Source organism: Schistocerca serialis, chromosome 6 (genome assembly GCF_023864345.2).
Source record: "Schistocerca serialis cubense isolate TAMUIC-IGC-003099 chromosome 6, iqSchSeri2.2, whole genome shotgun sequence".
In the NCBI taxonomy this organism is placed as follows: domain Eukaryota; kingdom Metazoa; phylum Arthropoda; class Insecta; order Orthoptera; family Acrididae; genus Schistocerca; species Schistocerca serialis.
In genome coordinates this window covers 305,633,413-305,651,446 of record NC_064643.1, presented here as the reverse complement: position 1 = coordinate 305,651,446, position 18,034 = coordinate 305,633,413, and the positions used below count along the sequence as shown (strand labels likewise).

At 40.4% G+C, this 18,034-nt stretch overlaps 1 protein-coding gene across 6 annotated transcripts in view; it reads right to left on the bottom strand.

Moving 5' to 3' along the window:
- Nucleotides 1-17,680, bottom strand: part of LOC126483814 (eukaryotic translation initiation factor 4E-binding protein Mextli) — a 139,957-nt gene extending 122,277 nt beyond the window's left edge. For 4 of the 6 annotated variants that reach the window (XM_050107005.1, XM_050107001.1, XM_050107006.1 and 1 more), the window contains exon 1: nt 17,446-17,680. The gene's annotated coding sequence lies outside the window, so the exon portion shown is untranslated. The remainder of the gene's footprint in view (nt 1-17,445) is intronic. The other 2 variants (XM_050107002.1, XM_050107007.1) reach the window with 2 other exon arrangements.
- Between the last annotated feature and the right edge of the window lie 354 nt (nt 17,681-18,034).

The following is an 18,034-nucleotide window of genomic DNA, read 5'->3' as shown; positions in this document are numbered from 1 at the left end:
TCCCAACACTCCTCCTTCCGTCTTTTGATAAGCTGGCGAATGTGGGCACAGAGCCACTTAAAGGCTATGAGGTGCTCCAGGGAAGGGTGCCGCTTATGCTGCTGTAGAACTCACTGATGCTCCTTAATTGCCTCAGCGACTTCCGGCGACCACCAAGGGATAGCCTTGGGGTGGGGATGAAGTCACCTGCTCAACCACAACATCGATGTTACAATGTGGGGAAGAGCCAATGGTGACCGCAGAGGTGATAGTTCCCCAGTCCGCCTTGTTTAAAGCCCATCTGGACAGGCGTCCGTGGGCCTGACACTGGGGCAGTGACAGGAAGATGGGGAAGTGGTCACTACCACACATGTCATGTGCTCTCCAGTGAATAGATGGTAGTAGTCCTGGGCTGTAAATTGATAAATCAATGGCTGAGTAACTACCATGAGCCACAATGAAATGTGTGGGGGTCCAGTATTTAAGAGACAAAGGTCAAATTGAGACAAAGTTTTGGCATCTCTGCTACAGCCACCCCACCCCACAAGAGGTTATGGGCATTAAAATCTCCCAAATGTAGGAAAGGTTTAGGGAGTTGATCAATCAGTGCAGCTAATAAATTCAGGGGTACTGCATCATCTGAGCAGTCTATATCAATTTATGTTTGAGGGTCCAGCGAGATCTAGGTCCTCAGCAGATACAAGAATCTCCACCTTATCCCCAGATGCAGAGCTTGTAGGTAGCAGTGGTGTGGGTGCACTGCAATTTCCTTGGTCTTAGGGGTCTTCTTTTTGGACTTTGCCCACCGCTCCTTGGGTTTCTCTGGCTAGGAGGGCTTCCCTGATTCAGTCTCTGGGGCTGAGGATGATTGTGAAGCCCCACAACCAGCTGCCTTTGGGCATTTCAGCCACTGGCGGGTGTCATCTTTTCCATTAGCAGAAACCTGGGAAGGGAGTGACCCAAGGAACCCCTTCCTGGTGAGAGGAGCCAAAGAAGACTTGTGCTTCTCCTGCTGAGAAGTGGGGACAGATGTCCCCAATGGTTGGAGGGGGGGGGGGGGGGGGGGGGGCAGCACCATCAAGGGGGCAGGTGTAGCCTCTTCTGGCTCTGACTCAGAACTGATTGGGCTACAACTGTTCTCGTAGCAGTGGTGTATGAGGTGGTCATAGCCACAGGATGTAGGCACTCATATTTTCTCTTAGCCTCAGTGTAGGTCAGTCGGTCCAGGGTCTTGTAATCCACGATTTTCATGTCTTTCTGTAACATCCTGCAGTTTGGCGAGCAAGGTGAATGATGCTCTCCGCAGTTGACACAGATGAGAGGCGGGGCACATTGATTATTGGGATGTGATGGACATCCACACTCTTGACATGCCGACATGTGACGCTGGAAGTACAGCAGGGGGAGGAATATACGGCTTGACATCACAGCAGTAGACCATCATCTTTACCTTCTCGGGTAACGTGTCACCCTCGAAGGCCAAGATGAAGGCACCGGTGGCAACCTTATTATCCCTTGGACCCCAATGGACATGCCGCACTAAATAAATACCTCGCCGCTCTAAATTGGCAAGCACCTCGTCGTCAGACTGCAAAAGAAGGTCCCTGTATCATATTTAAGCTCTTATGTGGCGTGATGGTAACAGAAACATCCCCCAACTTGTTACAAGTGAGTAAAGTCCGTGACTGGGCAGAGGATGCTGTTTTTATCAAGACTGACCCAGATCACATTTTGGACAAGCCCTCCACCTACCAAACATGTCCTCTAAATGCTCTACAAAAAACTGTGGCTTCATCGAAACAAAGGAGACCCCATTAGTTCTTGTACATACAAGGTACTGGGTTGAATAAGGTGTGCTGCCATCCTTAGCCTGGCGTTCCCCCCATGGTGTGGCCAGGGAGGGGAATGATTTAGGGTATTAGGTATACAACTTTGCTTCCACCGTTTTGCAATAGACGGCAGTAGTGGCAAGTGGGGTTCGGGTGGTTTATAATAGATGTAATACAATAAGCTTAGGCATCTGTAAACATAATGCCATAAAAATATTATGTCTATTTGTGTTTGCACCATACGGTTATTCTCAATTAAGAATGTCAACTTATGTATCCATTTCTTGCCATTTGGGGGAAGTTTTAATTTTCTGCTTTAACATGAAGAAATCTGCTTCTGTGGCTCTTAAAATTCTGGGCAAGACCAATGGTGAGGAAACTATTAGTGGAAGAACATGCACAGAATGTTTTCAATGCCTTAAGAATGGTGATTTTGATGTCTAAGACGGGCATGGTGGGGGAAGACAGAATGTTTTCATATCTAGTGAAACAGACGAAGACAGTCACAGGACATCATTATCAAAAGCAAATGATGTGTTCGAACCCAGCACTGAAACATAAATGGCCACAATACAGCGATAGACACGTAAAGGTAATTTTGCAGCAGGTCAGCGCTCGACCCCACGTCGCAAAACCTGTCAAAATAAACATGGAAACGTTGAAATGAGAAGCCCTATCCCTCCCGCCGTATTCTCCATACGTTGGTCTCTCTGACTACCACCTTTTTCGATCAGTGGCATCCAGTCTGGCTGACCAGCACTTCCGATCATATGAACAAGTGCAAAAGTGAATCGATTCATAGATCCCCACAAAAGACACCCAGTTCTTCCGCCATGGGATTCGTATGCGATCCGAAAGATGGGAGAATGTAGTGGCTAGCGATGGCAATATTACGAATCATAATTTTTTTTAAGTTTTTCACAATAAAGCCCCGAACTTCTAGAAAAAACAATGGAAGCAAAGTTGTAGACCTAGTACTTTCTAGCATTGTACTGAGACTTGGAATGCTTAGGGACTGCTGGTGTTTATCACCAGCAAGTGATGACGTCTTACGCTTCATCGCACGCCATCCACCCTGATGCCACCCACTCCGACCAGGGTCCCCTCCCCACGCGCACCACCTACCATATTTACTCGAATCTAAGCCGCACTCGAATCTAAGCCGCACCTAAAAAATGAGACTCGAAATAAAGGAAACAAAATTTCCCGAATCTAAGCTGCACCTGAAATTTGAGACTCGAAATTCAAGGGGAAAGAAAAGTTTTAGGCCGCACCTCCAAATCCATTGTAATATTGGACACAATTTAGGTCGAATGAATGACGATACAGCTACAGTAGTTTGGTTCGAGTCGTAAGCTTAGCAGTTAAGTTTTGCCAGGTAGCCATTGCTATGAGTCACGCGCTCCATCTGTATTTATACGGATACCCTTCCTTTTTCACGTGCTTCGTCTCGTTTGAATCGATTGCTTATTTTCTTTTGAGCTGATAAGTGCCATTTTCATTGTTATTGGTGTTTAAGTCACTCTAAACTGAAAATGCATTACTGTACTGTGTCATGTCATGCATTGTTTGTCGCATTCTGATACTGCGTGTTTATGGCCTGTGGCCGTTCGCGGCATGGCTTGCTTTTGTGCGCGCCACCGCCGCTTACAATTTAATTAAAAAAAAAAAAAAAGGAGAGAGAGAGAGAGAGAGAGAGAGAAAGTGGAATCGTCTCATTAGCAAAACAACGGCAAGAGACTGCTATTTGTTGTTACTTACACTGCTGCTTTCTTTGACAATTATCAACAAGAACCGAATAATAGACTGCATAAGATAGAACATGTTCTGAACGAGAGTTAAGTGAAAATTTTTCTCCGTTTGAAAATCTTTGCGGCCGCTTCTTTAGTACATCAAATTCTGCACAGGAATTAGAGTCACCTTAGATTTAAAAAGCTAGTCAGTTGACGTGCTTCATTTCTGACTGTATCATTATTAGGCATAAGAATAATACGAATATAAACATGACACGATATGTATATTCTTCTGCGTTTGCTGTTGTCTCACTCTAGTTTCGTAGTTTATAAGGCAGACAGGATTTAAATAAGATAGCAGCAAACACGAAAGAATACATGGCAAAATGTTTATATTCGTATTATTCTTATGGTGAAGAGAATACTGCATGTGATTCACATTTCATCAGGTTCCTATTAGCAACCGTCTCTTCTCACAGGTAGGAAAAAATTCAGAACGTAGAGTTGGCCATATTGACAAACCTCCCAAACAGTCTTGCTAGTCGGATTTTCGTAATACATTGAAATTCTGCTACATTCGAAGATGAACAATACGGAATTTGTTTTTACTTCGTTGGATAATGTATGAAAATGCAGTGATCGAAACTCGGGGCGGAGAAAATAAGCTCGTCTTCCACCTTTTTTTTAAATTTATTTACTGACGCAGAGGTTTTGGCGCCAGTATTTATCTTTGCACCAACAAAGCATGCCTGTGTAGCGCTACATATATTCGACAGCAGAAGTTAGATGTGGCGGCACCTACCAACATTTTTCAGAACTTCCGCTTGCTTTTCACTCGATTCTAAGCCGCAGGCGGGTTTTTGGGTTACAAAAACCAGAAAAGAGTGCGGCTTAGATTCGAGTAAATACGGTAGTCGCAGCAAAGGCCACCTGGCAGTATGGCCATTGCTGGGAGTCCTGATGCCCCAGGATGGTGGGCATCTACTCCTTGGCATACGTGGGAAGTTAACAGCACAGGCATCAGCTGTGTTGTCAGGGGGCTACAACCAACAGGGTACATTCTTGCCCCACCACAACTGATTGGTTACTGTACTGGATATGAGGTGCAAAGAAGTCCATGGTCATCATCGGCACAAAAAGCAACACTGCATAGTGCATGGTGGAAAACGCGTCCACGAAGGCGTCCTCGCCCAAGAAATGGAGAATGAGCTGGACTGCAATGCGAGGAAAAGAAAGTGGGCTAAAGATTTCAAGGCACGATGGACACAATGCACCATGTACGGCGCCCTTCCCCCAACTGACTCGCTCTTCAGGAAAATTTTAAAAAATGGAGGTCAAATCCTACAGGGGACCATCATATAAAGGCTGAAACGCGTGAGACTCCTTTTAGTCACCTTTTATGACACACAGGAATACCTCGGACCTATTCTAATCTCTGGACCTGCAGGGTGGTGAGTCGGCAAGGATGTTTGCCGCACCCATGGTTAACCGGGGAACGTGCTGCCAAACCCAAAGGGTGGTGACATAGCATAGGCAAGGCTAGCTGGGTCCATGTCAGCAATACGCTCAGCTTGGTAAATCTGTTGTTAATTTGGGTTCTTTTTGTTCAAGTGTATTGCAAGTTGAAAAGCACTTTGACATAGCCATTTTTGGTTTTATTGGTAAGGTATCAGCAGCAGCTGTATTTTAATCATGGTGAGTAGACGATATTTTATTCTTTGAAGTATTTAGAGACTGACAGTTTTCTTGCAGGATGGCTTAGTCTAGAGATTACTGGGGGCTTGTTCCACATTTTGATAGTCACTTCCCCTTTCACGTTAGCAGAAGCTTCATGTAACTTGTGTGGCATAAATTTACTTTTCTCATTTTCAATGGCTTTCCGAGCCCACTTTTTTGGTCACTGGGTATGGTTTCCTGCACAGCACCCTTTTTTCCATTTGGAACTTTGTGTTATACGTAGCTTACAAGGTCTCCCCATGGATGTTCATGTCCCCCCTTCTTTTTTATTTTACGGGATAGAGCAAACGACAGTGAGCTCAAGAAAAACATTTTCTGAGTCTATAATTATAAAGAGATGTGTTGCCTACTCACGATGCTTACAGCATAACCAATGGGGAGAATCCGAAGATGGGAATCACATGAGTGACCTTTGTAGTTTTCAGTACACTTAATGCAGAAAATAAAATATAACTGTAGCAGCTACTGATTTATGATGTTTAGTTTGCAGTTAGTGCACTTAGTCTCCTTGGAACTACATGGTAGCAGGCACCATTGTGTCTTTAAAGTGTGGACTTTCCAAGAGCAAGCCAGTTCAAGGAACATATCGGCTGGTATTCTTTCTGCTGGTAATGTAACAAACTTAACAACAATGCAGAATATGTTTGGTGCCCTGTGACTATCAAACTACTTCCTGGATGGCACAGAATTGCCCAACAAAATCAACTTGATATTTTCTTATTTCCACTGGATAATCTCAGTGATTTTCACTTAACATGATGTCACACCTTATCAATTTACTGTTTTAAGACCAGGGAAATCGTTCCGTAGAGAAATACCAACTTTTATACTGTGATTTATCTGTGCTGGGGCAATCAAGGAGAAATGAATGCTGCGCCCTTTGCTAGCTCTGAGGTTAACAGGGTCAGCTGTAAAGCGTACGCTGCTTTGGCTCACGGTTACAGTCTCGTTGATGGCCAGATTTTTATCTATTTTGTGACAAAGCTACAAGCAGCCAGACCGAAAAATCAGTAAGAAAATCTTAAGAAAACTTCTCCGTCAAAAGTCATCTGCTACATCCAGTAACTTACCCCATTCATCAATTTCTTCTCAAGAAGTTACCAACCGCATAACAACTTTTTGCCAATAACAATGTTATTTGGGAATGCTTAATGAGCAAACTGACAATGGCCAAGCAAAAAAGTATTAATATTCACCCTTTTTTTTTGCTTTGAATTAGAGCATGCAGTACTCTTACACCGGACTTTCGGACCTTGCCCACTGAAAGTCTAAGTCCCAGGAAGGTAAAATGGCTACAGTTCATCACGTCTCAGTTATCAAGACTCTTTGATTGTGGAACACCATTCATGCCAGAATGATTTTTCCTGAAAAAAGAAAACGAATGCTTTTCTGGCGTGTTTTGTCCTAAAGCACTCCATCAACACACAATACAGAGGTTTTGAGCTGTCTCCAATGCCTTCACTCCTCCATTAAACCCAAAGGGAAAAATGTCACAAATTGTACATTTTTTCACTTGCAACTATTTTACAATGCCTACACACAATTCTTATGTTTCAAGTACACAAAATCCAATATCTAAAACCAAGATAAACACTAGAACCATAATAAGAAAATGACAATTGATAAAAACACTCATACTGTCATGCTGTGATCACTTGATCAGATGGTGCACGACAGGTGGGAAGTGGCAAGTGGTCACTATAGGTTGAGTAAACTCTCGAGTGTAAGCTGCCGTGATCTTGTCACAGCCATGATCTGTTTTGCAGAATTGTTGCTGGAAGCTGGTGCTATTACTGGTGTATTAGAAAATGAAGTGCATTTCCTTTGGAGTTTTGTCAGACAGATTCCTTTAGCAGATAGTCAAAATGTGGTTTAAAAAATAAAGGAAGGAGTGGATTCAAACTTGAGACACTGTATATTCATTGCACAACACCATAGCACTTTGAGTAGAACACAACACTTTCATATTGTACAGTGCTGCCAGTTCGTGCGTATGGCCCGACAGAATTCTGTAGGGGTGGCATTTTATTGGTGCTTTAAGTCAGGTTTTATCTCTAAGACTTTATAATGGAGAGGCTAATCTGTTGGCAACTGTCTACAGCTGAAGCATTTTTGCCTGTTTTAAAGATTAAGATGACACCATCCCTCCACTGCGAAGGGAAAACCTTGTAGCTAAATATTGTTTAACATCACGAGTAGATTGAGTCTGAATCGCATTCATATGTTGGACCATCTGATAATGTGGCCTGTAGAAAGGGGTCAAGCATTTCCCATGACACGGCAGATCACAGCAGACACATCTCTGACATCCTTGTCAACACATTCTCATGGAGAGGAGATGAAGATGGCAGCAACTTAGCTGGTCCCTCAGAGAGCCTAATGTGGCAATCAATCAGTCTGGCAATGACAGGATCACTAGAAAAGTGATCACTGACCCCCATACAGTAACCATTGTAACAAAGCCACAAGATTTTTTTTTTCTTTTTTGGTGGGGCGGGGCGGGTCATAACATTGATAACCAAAACAGTGCCATGGGTGATGGTGAAGTGCATAGGCATGTAAGAGAATTACTGAGGAGAGAAAGATCAAGCTTGGACAGAACTCTGTCAATCAGAGGGACCCTAGCAGACAATGTAGTACTCCCTTGTATGGGGAAGTGTGCTTTGAAATCCCAAAGTGAGCGAACAGGGGAAAAGGGAGAGTGCGGGGGTGGAGAGCGGTCAAGTCAAAGAAGTTCTCAAGATTCATAACTACCCAGCCTGATTGTAAATAAATGGAGCAAATTGTGATTACTGTGGTCATTCACACACTCACTACCGCTCACAATGCGGCGTGATAGGTAATCCATTAACTGATGACAACTGTGTCATCCAATGTATGGATCCCACCAGTTGCTCTCTCTCTGGTGCTGTTCCATCAGCAGGCATGGTGGTTTTAGTCAAATGTGTTTCTTCAACAGCTATGCAGATAGTTGAACAGGATGGCATTAGTTGTTGTTCTGCCAGATGACAATAATATCCAGTCCACTCCCACTGAATTGTCACATTAAGGATGTGATGTTAGGCATAAAGGGAATAGCCATTTCCCAAGAATTACTAACTGTAACTGGTGGGGGGATGACAACAATAAACATAGGTTTGGAGTCATAATGTGGATAGATCCGACATCTCCATGGTAACTGGAGTAACATGTCATCTTTTTTTTCTATAACCACTCTCTAGGGTTAAGGCTCTTGCAAGGACTTCTCCACTATGGGAAGTAGGAACTGAAGAGGAGCATAAAGCGCTGGGGTCTGCAGGGTGTAGGGAATGGGGTGTCCTATCTCCCCCATGTGTTAATATATTCGCATGACTGTCAGAGGAATGGACAGTAAGTACTCGAGATACTGCTGATGACCTGGTCACAGTACTGGCAGAGTTCAATACTATTGGGACAAGATAAGCAGTTGTACTTTTTCCAGGCTCCAAAAAATGAGAGGTAATTGGAAACATTAAGTTCCTGGATTTCACGTCCTTTAATTAGTATAGCACAGTTGGGGATCATGACGGGTGAATAGCTCTGCTACTGACAAAGAATGGTGAAATGGTGAAGGCCAACCACAGCCTCTGAAAGTTATACAGCTTCACATGAGAATGGCAGACTACAGTTTTAACTTTCTTGGGAAGTGAGCTCCTTTCAACAGTAATGATGAATGACTGGCATCAACCTCGCTGTTTGGCAGACCTCAATGTACACAACATATGAAATGGCCCTTCATTTTTCCAAGTTTTTGAGGAATGCTTCATCCATCTGCAGCACCTAGTCCTGGTCAAAAATTAAGGCCTGTACTGTGTTCAGGTTCTTGTGGAGTGTTACGGTAATAGTTATGTCACCAATTTTCTTGTAAGAGGGCAACACTCAAGACTGGGTAGGATTAACTATTTAAATTAATACAGAACCATGAAAGAATAGATTTCTTCAAGCACATTTTTCATATTATCTGTAAAGAACAAAGTGGAAAGAAAGGACCCTGCATCAGTCCATGTGCAAACAAGGAACAGAGGGGAAAGTGATTCTGCTTTCCTCCCCTGGCATGGCCAAGGTAGGAACGTTCAAGTTGCACTGACACTTTCAAATCTGTCTGAAGAGTCTATCGGTGTCACACAGCCATTGGCTCATAACTTCGGTCTTTTCACTTCATGAGAGGTACGCCACAACACCACTTACTTCTAAGGAGAAATCTCCTCATGGGAACCACCCAGACAGAGAACTGGCCACCTGGCTCGTGACCACTGACCTGAGCCCCCTAAAGGACACGCACCTATTCCTAAGCAAATGCAGGGAGTTGATGGCTCAGGCACCAATAGTGCATTCACTGCATAATCACGGGGTTACCGCTGTATGGGTACCCGACAGCCTATGCTTGCACTAGCTATCACACTGGGTATTATGTGACCTTCCCCACGTCTTGCAAGTTTGCATTTCTGTAAAACATTTCAAAAAAGTGGAGGCCAAACATGAGTTAACCAACATAATTGGTGTAAAATAAATAAAGAACGAAAATCCTTAATTTATGTCCTATGGACAAGCTAGGCTGTCAATGGAGATTTTGTCCTAGAGACCAAGCTGAGAAAAAGACAGTCAAGAATAAGATTTCAATGCAAGAAAGGTTCAAGTATTGCAATGGCCTGGTGCCCAATGTTCTCCATGCACATGATCACAAAAGAATTGCGAGTCTCCTGGGGATTCACGTAATAGCTATTACACGGTGTGCAAACAAAAGTGACCCCAAGAACAGGTCCAGGTGAAGTATTCGTCTGCAAGATTGACATGACATGCCAGTCTTTTGCAAAAGGCATCAGATTGATTTAGTAGGATTCTGAAGCATTTTCTGACGAACTGCAGCCTCAATTTCTGGTGTGCCAGAACGTTTCGGAATGCTTTCTGACTTGTTGAAAACAGATCCTGTCTGACGCCATTTTCAGTCTAAGCACTGCATGGCACTCTTTGCTGGCACTTTGACACCACTGAACTTCAAAGCAAACAACTGACCAACAGTTTCTATGACTTTATTGTCATGTAACTTTCCACAACAAACACCCACTGCTCTACTGTTAGTATCATTGCCCCACTAGCACAGTCTGCACTACGTTATGAACCAGTTTGGTTTACGTGGCAGGCATACACATGGTGTGATTATAGGCACAAATTCATGTCCAATTGTAACCACTTGTCTGGGCTACTTTTATTTGCCCAGCCCTGTAATTCTGCAGATAAAACACTACATACCTTTACCACAGTGTTGTTCACAGCATAACACACTTGGCAATCAACATTCAATCCATCAGTACACATAATTTCTGAACGGGGAATTTGTTCGTTACTGAACAAAATGATCATCATAGAACAGACTTGTCCACCATGGCTCTTGGACTGAAAGACAGAAAACCCTAATCCCATGCAAGAGACACTCCATAATGGTACTAATGACAACAATTATGTGAGTGGGCTCAGGCCATCAGGGCTTAGTGATGAGGTGAGCTAGGGGGTGGGGGTCAGAATGAGCCCATTTTCTTTTGTAGGTTACACATTGGCTGCTACTACCAAAATTTAATCATCCATGCATCCATACCTATTTCAAGCTTCAACGCACATTAATATAATAAAGGTTTTGTACTCTTTTATGCTCTATTTTTAACCACCCAGCAAGAGAGTGAGCAGAGATGAATAACCTTCCCCAACATGGTTGTGGTTTTTCACATTAAGCATTCTTGTAAAATGGTCAGTGCAAACTCCATAGATTGGTTGAGGCAGAGGAGTGATGCATAATATAAGAGGTTCCATCTGTAATGTTGCATGGACACTGTACATATGGTTTGACACCTTTATTTTCATCTTTTCTGGGAGTGAACTGCATTTGCTGTCAGAATCAATGCTCTAGTGTCCATCATAGTATCTTTCAGTCCTCGTCACATGTTCTTTTCCTCCCACAACATAAATATGGAAGGACAAGTCTTGGGATTGTGTTTTTTGCATTTCATAAATATAACTTGTCCGACAAGATTATAGGGGGCGTATGACCATCAGCTTCAGATAGCACTGTCTTTTCATTGCATTTTGCCCACCTTGGAGCCATCCACTCCAACCAGATGCTCCTGCATGTGCATCACCTTGCCACAGCAATGGCTACCTCTCAAAGTTTACCAAAACATTTGAGTATCAGGTACACTTTTTTTCCTCTGTGGGGTTCACACAGTATCCTCAATGGCATGTTTCACTAAATGCATGCATCAATCTTCTATCACACAGTGCTCCAACAATGAAAAGCAAAAAGCGTAGGACTATTATCAAAATAGAGAGATACCTACAAAATAGTTGCTTGTCAATCATTCTAAATAGATGACAAAAACATTACCAGCTATTTGATATAAACCTAAAAATCATTGGTACTGGGGGAACTATCATCAGAGCACCCTTCCTTTGTCATACTGCATTTACATACAGAAATATTAAAACCACAAATTTGAAGGACAAATGTGATCCATAGTGACAAACTGAAAAGCACGAGCACAATACTTAAAGTTGTCATCTTCACTAAAGCATCACCACTGTATGAGTGTTAGGAAATATGTAACAAGATAATACATTTGGGGAGTTACACTGACAATAAACATTACAAGATTAACAGTAGACTTCTGGAGTGTCACATTTAAATATATTGGGGTAACAATATGAAGCTACACAAAACTGACTGAACACATGACAGTAGTAGGAAAGGCAAATGAAAGACAGGATTTGTTTTGAGAATGAAAGTGCTGTGAACTATTGTAGAAATTGCATGCAAGACAAGTGAAATTTACTTTGGAGTTCCACTCGAGCATTTGGAGTTTGATTTTAGTATTGGAATGCCATTTTTATTTTCACATCATATAAAAAATCTAGATCACAGTCATAAACAGTCACTGACATCACTTTTCACCAGGCTAGTAAGAACTCAGCTATGCTCCGATACTACAAAGAATAATCCACGCTTAGTCCTCTGTTATCATTGGAGAAAACTGTTTTTGATCACAGACAAAACTAATCTGAACTGGGTTAAAGTTACCCCCAACCTTTTTGAAATTTCTGTCCCAATAAATCTTGTCACTTCAAGAATTATTACCAGTGCAATTTAAAATATTTAATATCTGCTAAAAGAAAAGTGCACCTTGAGGTGAGAAAATGGGATTTTCAAACATTTTCGAAATGCTTGTGCAGAGGTTATAGTTTTCCTTGTTTATGGAGTTCCATCCAGCTATACTCCACAAATAATAGGGTGAAGTGGGGTAAGTGTAACCATAGGGTTAGTGTAACCACAGCTTATGGTGCCTTAAAGAAGCTGTATTTTTACCTCTGACCTATCACACATGTTAATTTACTCCTTTCTTTGTCATATTTAACCATAAGTTGTCAAATCTGACATAAATTGGTAATTAATTTTTGGACTTGAATTGACGTCTACATTTTCACTCTGCGAGAGAGTGACATGCTCAGAATTTGGTGGTCTGTCATTTTTGCAGTTTTAAAGATAACTGCACAATTTTTTGGTTACGAACTAACTTTTGCATGATAATTTCAAATGTGAGATTCCTTTAACTCTACTGATAAAGCTCTTGATATGCCAGGCATGGTTACACTTACCCCAAATTTTTTCCATGTGGGGCAAGTGTAAAAAAGAGGCTAGGGCAAGTATAACCGGGGGGGGGGGGAGGTTTACACTTGCCCCAAACAAACTTACCGGAACATATTTATTTAAGCCATAACCTTGTCTTTGCTATCACACTAGATCAACTAAACTGGCCTTCCTGTACATATGCATACCAGAATACCTGATGTGCTGGATTTGTAGGTCTACTGAGTTTGTGTGATATATATTTTATTTTTTTATTTAAGTCTAAAATTTTTTTAAACCACGTTTCCTTTTATAAAATATGACACAGAACTGTAAAGAAGCCACCATTTCAATTACAGTACAGTATGTGAAGCATTGTTTGACTGACAACAATGTTGAGCATGATAATTCATCCTGCAGCCAATGGATGTAGCGGTGTTTAAGAGTGTGAAATCTACTTGTAGCAGTGTTTAAGAGTGTGAAATCTACTTGGGAACGAAAGTTAACTTGTCACCAGAGAAATCATCAAGGGGTAAAAATTAGCAAACGTGACTTTTCCAATCTCCTCACTGCTGTATGGAATGAAACACCACCTGAATTGTTGAAAAGTGGTTTTCAAAAAGCAGAAATATTCCCTTACAATACAGAAGTAATTGATAAAACTAAATATGATCCAGAGGCATATAAAAGATATGTAGCTCATGCCAAATCTTTTGTAGAAACAAATCCATTGCCAGCTCACGATAATGCAGCCATAGACTGTGTGGAAGCTACGTCTCTAACAGAAAGTACTCAGATTTTTGGGAAGCTTCCAGCTGAACAACCTCCAGAATTTAATAGGCCTACATCTACTGAGCCCTGCAGTTCTCCCAGTATCAGAGTTCTTTCTCATCCATTCCCGAGCTAACCAATGTTTCATTATGTTGTGGAACTTCTGATTTGTCATTTGAAAGCTTATTATTGGAAACAGTCCAACAGTGTAGTCCCACTGGTAAAACAAAGAAGAATAGGATTGCACCAGGAGCTGACGTTATCGCTTTTCAACATGCCATTTATAAAGAAAAAGATTTTAAAGGAAACAAGAATAATAAGGAGAAAGCAAAACAAAAAAGCATTATCGGCATAAAAAAGGGCTTGGTAATGAAAAGTAAATCTTCCAAACAAAGTGCTGTTACTTTATCCGAAATGGCATCTCGGAATGTTATGGAAAAAAAATTCCCTGATTGCTCATGTGGGTAAGAAGAAAAAAAGAGACTGGAAGTTGAATCAACAAGTGAAGAAAGTGAAACTGAAGGAGACCTATCTTTAATAAGTAGTGATGAAGAAAATGGGACCATAACAACACTGGATGATCTCAAGAAAGAAATGATAAACTGTGAAGAAGAAAGAGGCAAACTTTTTTGAAGCTAAAGATAAAATTACAGTCGAACAGCTTTTGCAACAAAATGTAAGAAAGTTCATTTTATTGGCCAAGTTAACAAAATTAGTGATTTAGGAGATTCAGAAGTGATTTTCCTCAGATGCAAAAATAAAACAAAGCATGGCACCACATTCTAATGGCCTTATAGAAGAGATGAGACTGAAGTTCCATCCTCTGATGTCATTTCAGAGCTGCCTGAGCCTACTTTGGGTCACAGGGAAGACCTGACATTTGGTGTTACATTTGATTCATACAACATTCAGTGACTAAATAATAGTTAGGGTCTACGTGTGAATATAATAAGTTGAATTAGGGTAGTTTAGCATTAAACACAAATTGCCAACAACTTTAGTTCAATTACCATGAAAAATAATAGAAAGTGAACATATAAAGTGAATTTTTCTCTTTTTCTCTTGATACTAGGTATTTTATTATTTTTGTTAAATTGTCTACTAAAGAAAAAAATATTACTTTTGTAGAATTTAAACTAATAAATTACTGGCCTAAAACAAAAATAAATTATCTATGAAGCATTCTGTTTCAGTGTTTTATGGTTTAGGCTAACACTTATTTTTTAGTTTAGCTAACATTTTCTGTTTATTTCATAATATACAAAGAGGCGTGTGCAAAAAAGTTCATATCTTGAGTAAAAATATTTTAATAATTTAAAAATCCTCAAATTCAGTAAAAATTGGGTAATCAGGTCACTTACTCCAAGTCTCTTTTACAATGCTCTATATGAGTACAACAATGCGGGGTTACACTTGCCCCGAACCATGGGGCAAGTGTAACCTCACAACACAAAATTTTGAAAACAATTATTTGACAATATCATTTTTCTTTCCAAAAACAAAATGTATATTGTTTAAAAGTCAATAGATCAAACTTTAAGCATGAGAAATTTCAAAATCATATGTTCAATAACAAGTTGGCAATTTGGTGTCAAAGTTGAACTATGCCAAAACGTGGTTACACTTACCCCACTTCACCCTATTTCATTGTACTCTTAATACACAACTCATACAGGATTTGTCAGTGATCAGGTTGTGCTATGGAAAAACCCTTGATTCTACCCATCACACATATTTATATACTTGTATGCATGGAGAATGTGCAATAGGTCTATGTTATTTTGTGAGCACTGAAGGATATGGGCAAAAAGAACAGAATTAACAGATTCAGTGACAACAGGAGTTCACAGTTAAATCTAACAAGCAATGATGAAAGGCTTTTCAAGATGTCTTAATTTCAGAAAATAGCTTCAGCCTAAATCAATTATTGAAATATGTCTGTAACAAAGATAACCCTTTCATGGAAATGCACATCTACAGTAATAAACAATAAAAAGTGACAGATGCTCCAAATGTTGCAAAATACTTCGGACAGCTTACAGAAACTTTTATATATTAATTTATCATGACTTTTTATACTCTTTGCTGCTAGAAGATACGAAATAAGAAGCAGTTCCTGTTACATGCTTGTTTCTACCAACAGCTGACCTTTCTTCAAAACTATCCACAATATAGGTTTTTTCAGAAAATTACATTAGCCTGAACTAAACAAACTGAGGACACAAAATTTGGCACTCACATTGGCCCTTCTCTATTGTTCGACTGAATAGAAGTAATATAACCAATATTGCATGAAGGCAGGTGAACTACACAGCATTGCTGAAATCCTGCTTGGGAATGCATGTAAAATTGGTTTATTCCTGTAACATTTCCATCTAGTTACTGTCTTCTTTGACAGCATTAAGCTGTTTGAAATAAATGATGACGTTCTTAAAACTGGAATAAAAAAAGACTGGTAATACTGTCCGAGCAGTTCCTTGACAATTATGATACATTGATGCAAGATAATAGCAGGGCAATTTTTCGAATGTGCACACGAATTATCTTACTACTTTCGGGAGGAGGGGGGGGGGGGGGAGATCAGATTCCAAGATCTGTAATACTGGTCTTGTAACACAAATAATCTTCGCTGTGCTGTTCACAGTGTGTACAACAAAGAATCTTTAGCTTCAATGAACTACAGTATGCGAAGACAAAATGTGAACAATGAACAATATATGTACTGAAACTGTGCATCTCTTAACCATATAGCAGATTACAAATTACACCATAAACGAATGACATCCACTAGCTCCCTGTGAGCAAAGTCAAATTCGCAAATATTAGTCTCAATCTTCATAGATGATAAGATTTTGAGAATAATTAACCCCAAACACACAAAACTCCATTACATCATAGACTGAGTAATATTAAGTTGTTCATTTTCCCAGTAGTTTCATAAGCTGTAGATGCAAAATATATACTGTGCATGCATAAAAATTCAATTTCACGACTACTTGTCTGAACTTAAAAGCTTCTACGGGATGGGCACATAACACCAGGAAGAATAGTGTTTTGGTTCGATCTCTGCATATATACTTTTTCTCAAACAGTACACGCAGATCATAAACCGCAATAGGTATCGAAAGACATGGAAGTTTTCACGCCGTACATCAAGCATGAATAAAGATAAACTGACGCAGACCAGTTTCGCGTCGAGAAAATGTATAACGCTGCGCAACAAATGATACTTTAAAAAAAAGTGAGAAAAAGTACTTCTGGTGTGGCCAGTAAACCGCGCCAAACAACTCTTACAACAAAAAGGGTGATAGAAAGTAAAATGAGGTACGACCTACATTCATTGCGCATGTTAGTACTACTTTTTCTCAATAACTAACAATTTATAGCTCTGCACAAAGAGAAATATATCTTTTTTCGAAGAAGTATTTAAACGACAACAAACGTAATCGAGCTTCCAAAAAGAGTTAATGTCATGCTTTGAATCTTGATGTTGATGTTTAAACACTTTAACAAACAAAACAGTCTCTAATCAGCAACATGCTGTAATTTACCCTTGCATAAGATTTGGAACTACTTATGCTGTCATAGGTCACCTGAAAAACTGCAGTTATTTAATACCGCAGTTTTTCCTTAATCATAACGCACAATATGCGAACCGATAATTATGTGTTGCCTCGTAACAAATATAGCTTTCAGATGCTCAATAACGTTACTGCACGAGAGCTGATGCAAAACTGTACATATTAATACAGATCAGCATACGTACATCGTTTAAACAGAGTGTCATACAGCACACCCACAACTGCAATACTCACTATATAAACGTCGTAGTACACACTATATATGTACACCAGCCACAGATAATCCTTTAGTTGAAAACAAAGCTCCAAGGATGGTCGTGTGAATAGCCTAATGCGCACGTATAACTTTACCACTATGTGGCCAAATGCCCCATGCGTCACGCATATTGCTTTCTCTCAGTCTCTCGATTCCAACTTTCTAATACCCCACAGCAAAGATAGAGTAATCTGTGGTTCGCCAATAAAGTTCTTCTATGTTTTCTTGTCCTCCAACTTTTTTGTAGTGCCATTGTAATTACTATATTATCTGTTATTTGCCAATAATATTTCACTTGGTCAGATACTACAGAGTCAATACAAAATATCTTCTCACTCGTCCGTTACAAATGTTTGAATGTGAGCTAACGTCATAGAATATAGCATTTGCTTATCAGGAGAAAGAACTGTTTCTTTAAATTTTTAATTTTGGAAGGAACATTTAAATTTAGCTTATGGGACACTAAAACTCCCCTGACAGTACGCAAATCGAACGTTTTTACCACTGGCTGATTTGTA